The sequence below is a fragment of the Pipra filicauda genome, unplaced genomic scaffold (genome assembly GCF_003945595.2).
Source record: "Pipra filicauda isolate LSUMZ 115617 unplaced genomic scaffold, ASM394559v2 scaffold449_size645428_pilon, whole genome shotgun sequence".
Taxonomy (NCBI): domain Eukaryota; kingdom Metazoa; phylum Chordata; class Aves; order Passeriformes; family Pipridae; genus Pipra; species Pipra filicauda.
This window is the reverse complement of record NW_024104586.1, coordinates 633,711-644,163: the sequence shown is the minus strand read 5'-3', so window position 1 is coordinate 644,163 and position 10,453 is coordinate 633,711. Positions and strand designations below refer to the sequence as shown.

General features: G+C 53.8%; 2 long non-coding RNA genes across 3 annotated transcripts; one reads left to right on the top strand and one right to left on the bottom strand.

Moving 5' to 3' along the window:
* Nucleotides 1–574: 574 nt before the first annotated feature.
* On the bottom strand, nt 575–4,039 carry LOC120324180. 2 transcript variants are annotated; one of them, XR_005565247.1, is made up of 4 exons: nt 4,002–4,038; nt 2,158–2,464; nt 1,496–1,563; nt 575–1,363 (listed from the first exon to the last, which is right to left on the bottom strand). It is a non-coding gene; the product is annotated as an uncharacterized LOC120324180 (long non-coding RNA). The 2 variants fall into 2 exon arrangements; XR_005565248.1 differs by lacking the exon at nt 2,158–2,464 and having other exon boundaries at nt 4,002–4,039.
* Nucleotides 1,252–3,974, top strand: LOC120324179. The gene is made up of 3 exons (XR_005565246.1): nt 1,252–1,390; nt 1,468–3,032; nt 3,144–3,974. It is a non-coding gene; the product is annotated as an uncharacterized LOC120324179 (long non-coding RNA).
* Nucleotides 4,040–10,453: the final 6,414 nt, after the last annotated feature.

Here is a 10,453-nt window from a genome sequence, read left to right as displayed (position 1 = left end):
TGTATACCTAAATATGTTCCTGCTCTACCCTACAGACCACCTCAAATTTACTCTCCAAACTTTCCCTACCTGCTCACCACTGACTACGTCCTTTTGACCTCCAAATATTCATTCTCCACCCTGGAGGGTTTCTCAAGTTTTCCCTGTCCACTGATGACTGCCTTAGTTTATCCCAAAATGTTCATTCTCTCTGCCAGACACTGTCACACATTTTACCCCCAGAACCTTCCCTGGCCTGCTGTGGTGTCCACTCCTGATTGCCTCCTCTGCACCTCTCAGGATTCATTCTGGACCCTGGAGATTACCTCGAAGATTTCTGCCCTATATGTCCCCACCTGGCCACCACTGATTACCTCAGTTGACCTGATGTCCTTTCTCACCCCTGGAGATAACCTCGTTCAAAACCCCCAAAGTTTTAACTCAAAATATTCATTCTCTGCCCTGGACGTTTCCTCAAGGCTTACCCCTGTAATTTTCCCCATACGTCCACAACTGATTACCCCAGTTTACCTCATGGTGTACATTCTCTCTGTTCCTCGTGACCTCAAAGTTTACAAACAGAAATTTTCCCTCCCTGCCCAACACTGACTGCCTCACTTTACCCCAAGGTATTCCTTCTCTCTGCTACAGATTCTACTCCCAAAATTCTCCTTACCTACCCACATGTAATCAGCTCCTCTCTACAAATACATGTTCACTCTCTACCCTGTGGGCTACCCCAAGTTTACCCTAAAACACTCCCCAGCTGTCCACCACTGAGCACCTCATTTATCCTTCAAAATATTCACTCTCTGCCCTGCACGTTCCCTCAAGTTTTACCCCCAAAGGTTTCCCCTCCTGCCCACCCCTGACTGCCTCAGTGTCCAGCAGGAGGTACATCCTCTCTGCTACAGGTGACCTGAAATTTTACACACACAAATTTTCCCTACCTGCCCACCACTGACTGCCTCACTTTATCTCTAAATGGTCATTCTGTCCTCTACAGATGACATCAACTCTTACCTCCAACATTTCCCTTCCTCTACATCACCCATTTTCTCTTCCTGACACCCCAAATTTCCATTCCATCCCTACACATTCCCTGAGTGTTTCCCTCCCAAGCATCCTTCCCTTCTTCCCTGTTTAAGAACTCACACTCCAGCCCCAGGCTCTCCACTCCCCCTCAGTGGGACCCCTCCAAAATGCCACCTCCCTCCCCTCTGCAGCACCTCACCTTTTCCTACACAAACAGTTGCTGGGGCCGCTCGAAATTACCCCAAGTTGGCAGCTACAAATGTCACCTCTGTCCCTGCCATGTTCTCCCAGGTTTCCCCAGCTGGGAGCTGCAAGGAATTCAGGCCAGGGAATGGACAGCAGGGAACAGCTGTACATGCAAAGGCAGAAAGAGAAGGTCTGTCAGCAAAAGGCACAAAGAAGGGGACAGGCTTCAGAAAACATTTCTGCAATCTAATGAAGAACTCTTTCCAGTTTCCCAGGGAGAAGAACAGGAACTCACAGCCACCAAGGCCTGACAGTCCCCTGCAGCCAGAGCTCAGCACACAGCCAGAGAGGCAATTCCAGCATCTAAAAGGAAAAAAAAGAACAAAAAAAGTGATTTATTTTGTTTTAAAGTTACTTTAAGTTGTTCCAAGCAAAGCAAGCCTTGCTCTGGTTTCAGTTGGGTGAACAGGGAGCGCTGGGCACAGGGCACGTCATTAATGCCCAGGGGATGGGGCTTGGTGGGGGAGGGAAGAGCAGCTGATGGAGTTGCCCAGTCCAATTCCTGCCCAAGGCCTGATGGCCCAGGACAAACCCTCTGGCAGGCAGTGGGTTTGTTCCCTCTCATGGTCAGTGCCCAGTGTGTCCCTGTGGGCAGTGCCAGGCTGGGGACAGGCACACGCAGCTGGCAGCACTCTCTGCTCCAAAGACACTTCTGGGCTCCTTGGCAAACTGCCTCTGACACTTGGTTTTCTCCAGCAGAAATTAAGGAATTGCTCATGGCAGTTTGGAGATGAAGTTATCCCAAAGGGAAGGAAAGAACAAATATTCCTGTCAGAGCCCTTGGGATCTGCTGGGCTGAATTGGGAAGGGCCCCTTATCTGCAGAGCAAATACAGGACAGCCTCAAACACAAAGCCCAGCCTGTCCAGTGGGGTGTGAAAGCACCACTGGGACAAACCTCCACTCTCCTGATTCTTTCCAGGGGCTGCTCCGACCCAGCTCTGAAGCTGCCAAGCCCAAACTGTCCCCAGCGCTCTGGAACAACAGGATCTTCCCAGGGATGATGCACTGGAAGCACAGCCCTCATTCTCACCCTCCACACGCTCCCAGGCTCACCCCAAATTCAGGACAAGGGGCCAAAGGCCACTCGGGCCGGGGCTCTCTCTGTCTCTGTGGGCTCAGGGACTGCAGCCACCAGGGCCCTCCAGCACGGACAGCCTGGACCCAGAGCAGATCCCTGGGCATTGGCAGCGTCCTGGGCACACCTGGAGACAGAAACCATCAGCCTCTGGGACAGCACTTCATTGCCAGCACACACAGCCTGCCACATTTAGGGGGGCAGCTCTCGGAGCACAAAGCCCAGTCTGACCCAGTTCTCCTGGGCACCAACACGGACTCCACAGACCCACAGGAATGAGAATGTTCTGCTGCTTTGACAAACTTCAGCCCAGCTTTGCAAACCTCAGTCCCTGCAGCTCCTGCTCTCCAGAGCCCCGTTCAGGGCTGGCTCCAGTTCCCTGGAGAACCTGCCCCAGCCCCACTCTGGGCCAGCCTGAGCAGAAGCCACTGGGCTGCACAAGGAAGAACCCTCCCCTGGCTGCTGCAGCTGGAGGGAGATCCAGCTCCCAATGGAACCCTGGCAACAGCCTCCCAGAGGGTCTCTCCCCAGCCCTTGGCAGTGGCTCAGAATGGCAGCAGCTCCAGTGCCAGCTGGGTCCCTGCACGAGTCCTTGTCCCAGCCCTGCCCCACGGACACACACGGGAGACACCCACGGGCACACAGGCCTTGCTGGCACAATTCCTCACCCACAGCTGAGGGAAAGCCACACAACAGTAAGAAATACCCTGGGCTGAGAGCACTCATCACTCCAGTCCATCAGGACTTGGAGGCAGTTGGGTAGGGAACACACCCACATTCTAACCCCACCTCTACTTTTCTAACAGGTTCTCTTAGAAAGATCCTGGACAGGAACTCAGACAACAGAACCCAAACACTGCCAAGCAATAACAGAAGGTTTGCCAGGAAGAACAGGAGTTCCTTGTTTTCCTTAACACCCTGGGACTGGAGGACCCAATCTTTGCAACCAAGGGACACCAGAGATGTGATTAATACTTAAACCTCTCCCCCCTGGTTCTGTCTCAGAGAACTGGGCCAGCCCTGAGCTACTCCCAGGTGCCTGCAGTGCTTTGGGGAGGGGCAGGACAATGTCCCACTTCTGCTTGGAAACATTCCAGATGAGGAAAAGCCACTTCCCTTCTCTCTCTCTGACCCAGAACCAGAACAGTCCTGTAGGACAACACGGACTATGCACGGAAGGCCCGAGTCAGTGGGGGAAAAAGCACCCTAAACAAAGCAAACCACCCCAAATTTCCAGATAAAAACACGCTGCTTCCTTAACAGGAGCACACCAAACTCATTGAAGCCAGAGAGGAAATCACAAACAAATAAAAGACCCAAAAGGATGCTTTGCACTGATACACTCTCTGGTTGATCATCCCAAAGGAGATTCTCCACAGATCAGAAGCAATTACCAATTACTTGTCCTCTGTGGAAAATTAACAACTTGAGGGGCTGGACATGTCCAGTGAGGGTTCAGGGTCTGGTGGGTCCTTTATGGCTGATCCTGACCGGCCCAGGCCAAACCCAACCACCCCCATGGCTGCTCCATCCCAGACCTGGGGCAACATTCAGACAGTTTGGAAACACTGCCCTTCCCTGCTACTCCGTCCTCCCTTACACATCCAGTGCCCAGGGAGCAAATGCCAACAGCAGGAGGAGAGAAAGGTGTCCCTCTGACTTACCCCCCCCCACGGGCAGCACCAGGAGCCCCCAGCCCGGCCGGCGGGGCTGCAGCCTCTTGCCTTTGGCTGCTCCCAGCCCAGGGCACTTGGCAGAGCTGGGCTGGATCAGGGCTTTGGCCTGGCCTGGAAGAGAGGAGAACAAGGCAATTAAGGGCACTGGGCAAGTCAAAGGCTCCTGCCCTTCACCCTTCTGTTCAGTTGCTCACTAGAGAGTTTCAGCCATGAAAAATCCAGGGGGGACAAAAAATAAAATGTGGCCTTTTCCAGCATTTCCATTCCTATCTCTTTCAGGCACTAAAAGGAGGCTCACCTTTCTTACTGCATTCCTTACCCCATTAGAACAGAACCCTTTTCATTCCAAACCCCCCTTGTGAGTCAGTCCATCCTCTGCCACTGGACTTTGGACAAGGGAAGAGACACCTGGGATGCTGGAGCCCAGGAAAGGAGGGAGAGAAACCTGGCAGGGAAAGGATTCAAGGCACTCCAGAACTCAGAAATGTGTTCATGCCTTGCCAGCCCACCCCCATTCTGTGCCACCCACCTGAGCTGGGCAGGTGAGGCCAAGGCTCCCCTTCCTCCTGCCAATCACTGTCCCAGCACACGGATCCCCGGGCTGGGCAGCACTTGGGAAAACTTGGGAAAGGCAGAAGGGAAATGGCACTGCCTGTCAGAAAAGGAGTGTCTGTGAACATCCCTTCTGCACCAATGGAATCCCACCCCTCTGCTCCAATAAACCCAGGGCAGGCAGGTCTCTCCAGCCCAGGGAGAGCAGGAAGGAGAACTGCAGGAACACAGGCAGGCACGGGCAGCTCTTGGCACTGATTCCCTGCAGACCTCTCTGCACTTGGGGCTCTGGGCACTTCAGTTCTAAGGAATGGGGGAGCAGCAGCCCAGGAATGCCCCTCAAAACCAGGGGCCTGGGCAGCTGGAGATCATAGGAGGGGAGTTGGGAGGGGAGACACAGAGAGAGAACAGGAACAGGGGTTGTTTGGGAACAGGCTGTGTGTCCAGCAGGGAGGGGAACTGGAAACACGGGAGGCTGGAGGAAGGCAGGGGGTGAGCACGGGCCTGCCTTGGATGGATCCTTTTTCCCTTGGCTCAGGGGCCTCAGCTCCACCCTCTCTGAGAGCAGCAGGGAACTGCTGCAGGGGAAGAGTTCATTTAGGCACAAGGCAGTGATGCAGCCACGGGGGCAGGGGAAGAGGGGAGAGGAACTGACACCAAAGTGACACCATCACCACTGAAAGGGACTTTATTGAGCTGCAGCACAAACACCTTCCCAGCAGGCCAGGGCAGGAGGTGCCCCCAGGACCACCAGCCCAGCAGCTGGGCTGGCAGGAACACCATCTTCTCAAGGGCTGGAGCCAGGGGCTGACAGCTGGGATCCAGCCTGGGGGCTGGAGAGCACTCAGGCATCAGGGCCAAGTCCTGCCCCCTCACTGCACACAGTTCAGCCCCAGCAGCAGGGGCATTCTCTGCCTCTCCCTCCACTATTATTTGGGGCCCAACAACTCAAGGCTGTGGAATTTTAGCTCCCTAAATGTTTTACATAGTTGAGCTTCACAAGAAATGGGACACTTGTCATTATTCCTCATGCCTCCAGGGCTGCACTTCCAGGCTCCTTTGGGCACGAGGAACCCTCCAGACTGCTCCAAACCTTCACAGGACACTTGCTCTTTTTGCCACAGCTGGACCAGCTCAGTGTCCCTGCAGAAAGAGAAGACAATGATCCTTTCTGAAACCAGAACCTCCCCCCCCTTTGCTTTCCCATTCCAGGTTTGGTTCCCTACACAACTGAGGCCCTTCCAGGCCTTGCCAAGTGGCAGCCAAGGAATCCAACCCAAGAACCTGCCAGGGAGCAACATCTGTGCCACAGTAACATCATTCCAGGCCTCTCCCTGACAACCCTCCGCTTCTCCCAACAGCTCCAGTGCCAACACAACTTACCCTGAAGGCACAAAGGCTCCTTTTGGGAGCACCACGAGCCATCTGCTCTGTAGCACTAGAATTCCATCTCCTGGGCAAGATGGGAGAAGCAGAAAAGATAACCAGGCCCTTACAGGTGAATTGCAGCTGCTCTTGGATGAAGAGATGCCCCCAAGAAAGGTACTGAGTCAACACCTCACCAAAGACAGAGGAAAACAAAGAGCCACACTCCTTCTGTTGTGTTAAGGACTGAGCAAGTTGGACCTGTGTCTGAGCAGGACAGGTGCAAACCAAATGCTGGGGACTGGAACACACACCTGGCACTCCTGCAGCTCTCACAGTCACATTCCAGAGAAAACAGCCAATTGGACCCTCCCTGCTCATTCCTTAATCCCAATCCCACACTTCTTTGGCACTTGGAGCACCACTTTTATCACCCAATTGCAGCCCATTAGAGAGCTCCCTGTCTAGCAGGGACAGGGACCCCTGGGATACTCTCAGCAATGCCTGAATCCATGGCAGGGACCTTGCTTTGAGCTCCCCAGGGCCGGGCACCCCGAGGATCTCCCCGAAGAATCCTTTCGGTGCGCGCTGGAGTCCTCGGGGTGCCCCAACCCGGGGGGCACCCACAGCACTGTCCCTCCAGGGGGCCAAGTTGGTCCTAAACTGCAGGGGGATCTTGCCTGTGTCCCAGACTGGTCCGGGGATCTGAGGCCCTTCCTGAGAAAATCTCGGTGCCGGCGTGAAGGGCCAGAGATCCCTTGGAGCCACGGGAGAGCAGGCACAGAGTCCCTCCTGGGGGGCAATTCTGCTGCCTGAAATCAGCTCTTCAGAGAGGCATTTTAAGACTCAATTTATGAGTTTTAGAAGCCAGGCATTCCTTGCTTACAACACCCTGCCATGATCCCAGCCCCACGGGTGTCCTGGCAATCAGCTCCCAAAGGGCACACGGAGGGGTCTCCACTGCAGCTGATATGGCAGCATTACAGGAGGGTTCGTTTCCCTTCCCTGCATTGCTGTTTCACATTCAGGACATTTTCCAACACTTATCACCATACACACCTACCCTTAGAAGGTTTCTGAGGGCCTTCCCAGGTCTTCTCTGTCTGGAGCCCTCAAAGTCCTCAGGGCCTGCCCGAGGAACCTCAACACAACTCACCTGCTTACACAGCAACTTGGTGCTGCTTGGCTGCTGCCTCACTTCCCTTCTTCTTTCTTCACCTCCCTTGCTTGGTCCCTTTCAATCCCTGGGCTCAGCTCTGGGCAGTTTCCAGGCTCCATCCCACTGCAAAAAGGATTAGCCCTTGTTACATCTCAACACTCACATATCACTCCCCCTTTTTTTCCTTCACATTGGGTCACTAGGACAGTGTCTCCTTATTTAAAGCACAGTTTGACTCCTCAGTGACAACAACTGACAGCCCTGAATCCTAACACAGGCTGAGACACAAACACGGGTGGGAACTCTGAAGGATCCACTTGGTTCTGCTCACCAATCAAAAGGAGCTTTCTGAACTCAAGGAGAACAGACCCCAGGTCCTTTTACTGCAACTTTACCTGCTATCAATGTGACCCACAAGACCTGCAAAGGCCCTTCCCACTTCCCCTGCAGGGCTGGCAGTGCCACCACTGGACACGGCCCCAGGGGCTGGGCAGGAACGGAGGGGCTGGGGCGTCCAATCCATCGGCCCAGGCGGCACCAGGAGTTCCTGCAGTTCCTGAGGGGAGAGCCTCAAGACAACAAAGGATTAGGAAGAGCATTTCAAACTTTAATATCTATATCCCCTGGAAGATGGGGAGTTGGACAAGGCCTGCTGGGGCAACAAGGACACACTCAAGGCTGTCTATTCAAAGGATCTACCAGCACTCAAAAGCTGTCACTGTCCTTCTGTCAGGGGGAACTCAGCAAACTCTCTTTGCCAAGAGCCTCCAGGAGGATTTCCAGCTTTTGGGGCTCTCTTTTAACCATTTTTCCCATCACTGTAGCTGGGACTGTCACCTGCCCTACAGGGGGAACAGCCCACAAAGTTCACTTGCAGGGATGCCATTAACTCAAAGTCCCTTCTCAGGGGGTCACTGCACACCTTGGCCTTTCTTTGCCCTCCCCACCAAAGATGCTTCCAACACTTCTGACACATCTGGCAGACCCAGAGCTCTCCTCAGGGAAGGCTTCAGCTGCTTAAAGGCTGCCCTTGCACCATCTAGCCAAGGCAGCAAATGCTTACAGGCTCTTGGAAAAGTTGCCCTAACAGTCTTACCACACATGCAGAGGGAGCAATCCAGAGTCCAGCCCGTCCCACCATTCCCAGCAAGGCAGTTCAGGGGCTGCCTGGGGCTCAGGGAGGAGTCACGGGGCTTCTTTTCTTCCTTCCTGCTTTCCAGATTTTCTCCTGCAAAAGCAAAGGTTTCTTGGCTTTCCTTGCTCAAGGACATGCAGCCAAGGCCATCTTTGCAATCTAATCCTGGAAACTGCTCCAGGTTGTCATTTCAGGGGCTTCTCTCAGGTCCTGCACTAATCAATCCCCTTGGCCATTGGTTTCCTTGGCAGGTTCTTACATTCACCTTCTACAAGCAAACCAGGAGGAGCAAATTCAGCTGTTCCTGCAACCAATCCAAGCTGGCATTCTGATTTTAAAGGATACTGGCTTGGCCTTACCAGGAGAGATCCCACACCAGGGGTAATACCTACAGGTTCTGCCCTCTTCCACTCTCCTGCAGTTCCACTGGCCCACACCACAGGAACAGCTGCAGCTGCCACTTCAGTCGGGGCCTTGCTGCTGACAGGAGTTATTCCCTGCACAACAAGAGCTGCTGCTTGGACACATTGAGTTTCAGCAATTACAGTGTCAATATTCCCATTTTCAATTTCATTTCTGCCTCAACTTTTCCCATCTCTTCCTAGCACAGGTTTGGGTGAGTTTGGCAAACAGACAAACTGAGGAATTCCCCAATGTTTTCCCAGTTTAACCCCTGTCACACCAATCACCTGAACACTGCCAGTCCTTCATTCTCCCTCTCTTGTGTTAAGGACTGAGGAAGTTGGACCTGTGTCTGAGCAGGACAGGTGCAAACCAAATGCTGGGGACTGGAACACACACCTGGCACTCCTGCAGCTCTCACAGTCACATTCCAGAGAAAACAGCCAATTGGACCCTCCCTGCTCATTTCTTAATCCCAATCCCACACTTCTTTGGCACTTGGAGCACCACTTTTATCACCCAATTCCAGCCCATTAGAGAGCTCCATGTCTAGCAGGGACAGGGACCCCTGGGATACTCTCAGCAATGCCTGAATCCATGGCAGGGACCTTGCTTTGAGCTCCCCAGGGCCGGGCACCCCGAGGATCTCCCCGAAGAATCCTTTCGGTGCGCGCTGGAGTCCTCGGGGTGCCCCAACCCGGGGGGCACCCACAGCACTGTCCCTCCAGGGGGCCAAGTTGGTCCTAAACTGCAGGGGGATCTTGCCTGTGTCCCAGACTGGTCCGGGGATCTGAGGCCCTTCCCGAGAAAATCTCGGTGCCGGCGTGAAGGGCCAGAGATCCCTTGGAGCCACGGGAGAGCAGGCACAGAGTCCCTCCTGGGGGGCAATTCTGCTGCCTGAAATCAGCTCTTCAAGAAGCCTCTAAGGCTCAGCTGGTGAGTTTTCCAAGCCAGGCATTCCTTGCTTACAACACCCTGCCATGATCCCAGCCCCACGGGGGTCCTGGCAATCAGCTCCCAAAGGGCACACGGAGGGGTCTCCACTGCAGCTGATGGGAGGGGTCACCATTACAGGAGGGTTCATTTTCCTTCCCTGCATTCCTGTTCCACATTCAGGACATTCCCAACACCTGATCCCACATACACAAACCCTTATAAGGTCTCTGAGGGGCTCCATCGGGGGTCTCTGGTGGTCACCTGTGCCTGCAGCCCCCAAAGTTCTCAGTGACCACCTTAGCAACTTCAACACAACTCACCTGGTTGTAGAGGAGCTTGGTGCTGCTTGGCTGCTGCCTCAGTTCCCTTCTTCATTCTTTCTTGCCTTTGCTTGCTCAGTCCCTTGAAGTTCCTTGGCTCAGCTCCAAGCAGTTTCTAGGGAACATCCCACTGCAAAAACTACCAGTTCTTGGTACATCTCCAAACTCAGACATCAGGGAGTGAGGCAGAAATCAACTAATTCAGGGCACTGCCTACAAATATTGGGACAAAAATACCAGAACATTCCATGGCCTCCCTTGGCAAATCAACCCCAAACAGCTCAGACACAAACAATACCCTGCACACCACAACAATCTGGCACTGCTGGTTCAACCCGGCCAAGTCAGTTGGGAAATGACACAAGGTCAACTTTCTTCCAAGTTTCAGTTATGATACAACAATCAGGGAGATCACAGACTCCCCTGGACAGTTTTACTCTGAGGAGAGAAGGAAACCAAAGCCATCCCCAGGGCTGCAATAGCTCAGGCTCCCAAAAAGGCTCAGGGGCTTCAGGTTTCTGAGGGGCTTCACCGAGGGCCTTCCCAGGTCTGCTCTGTCTGGAGCCCTCAA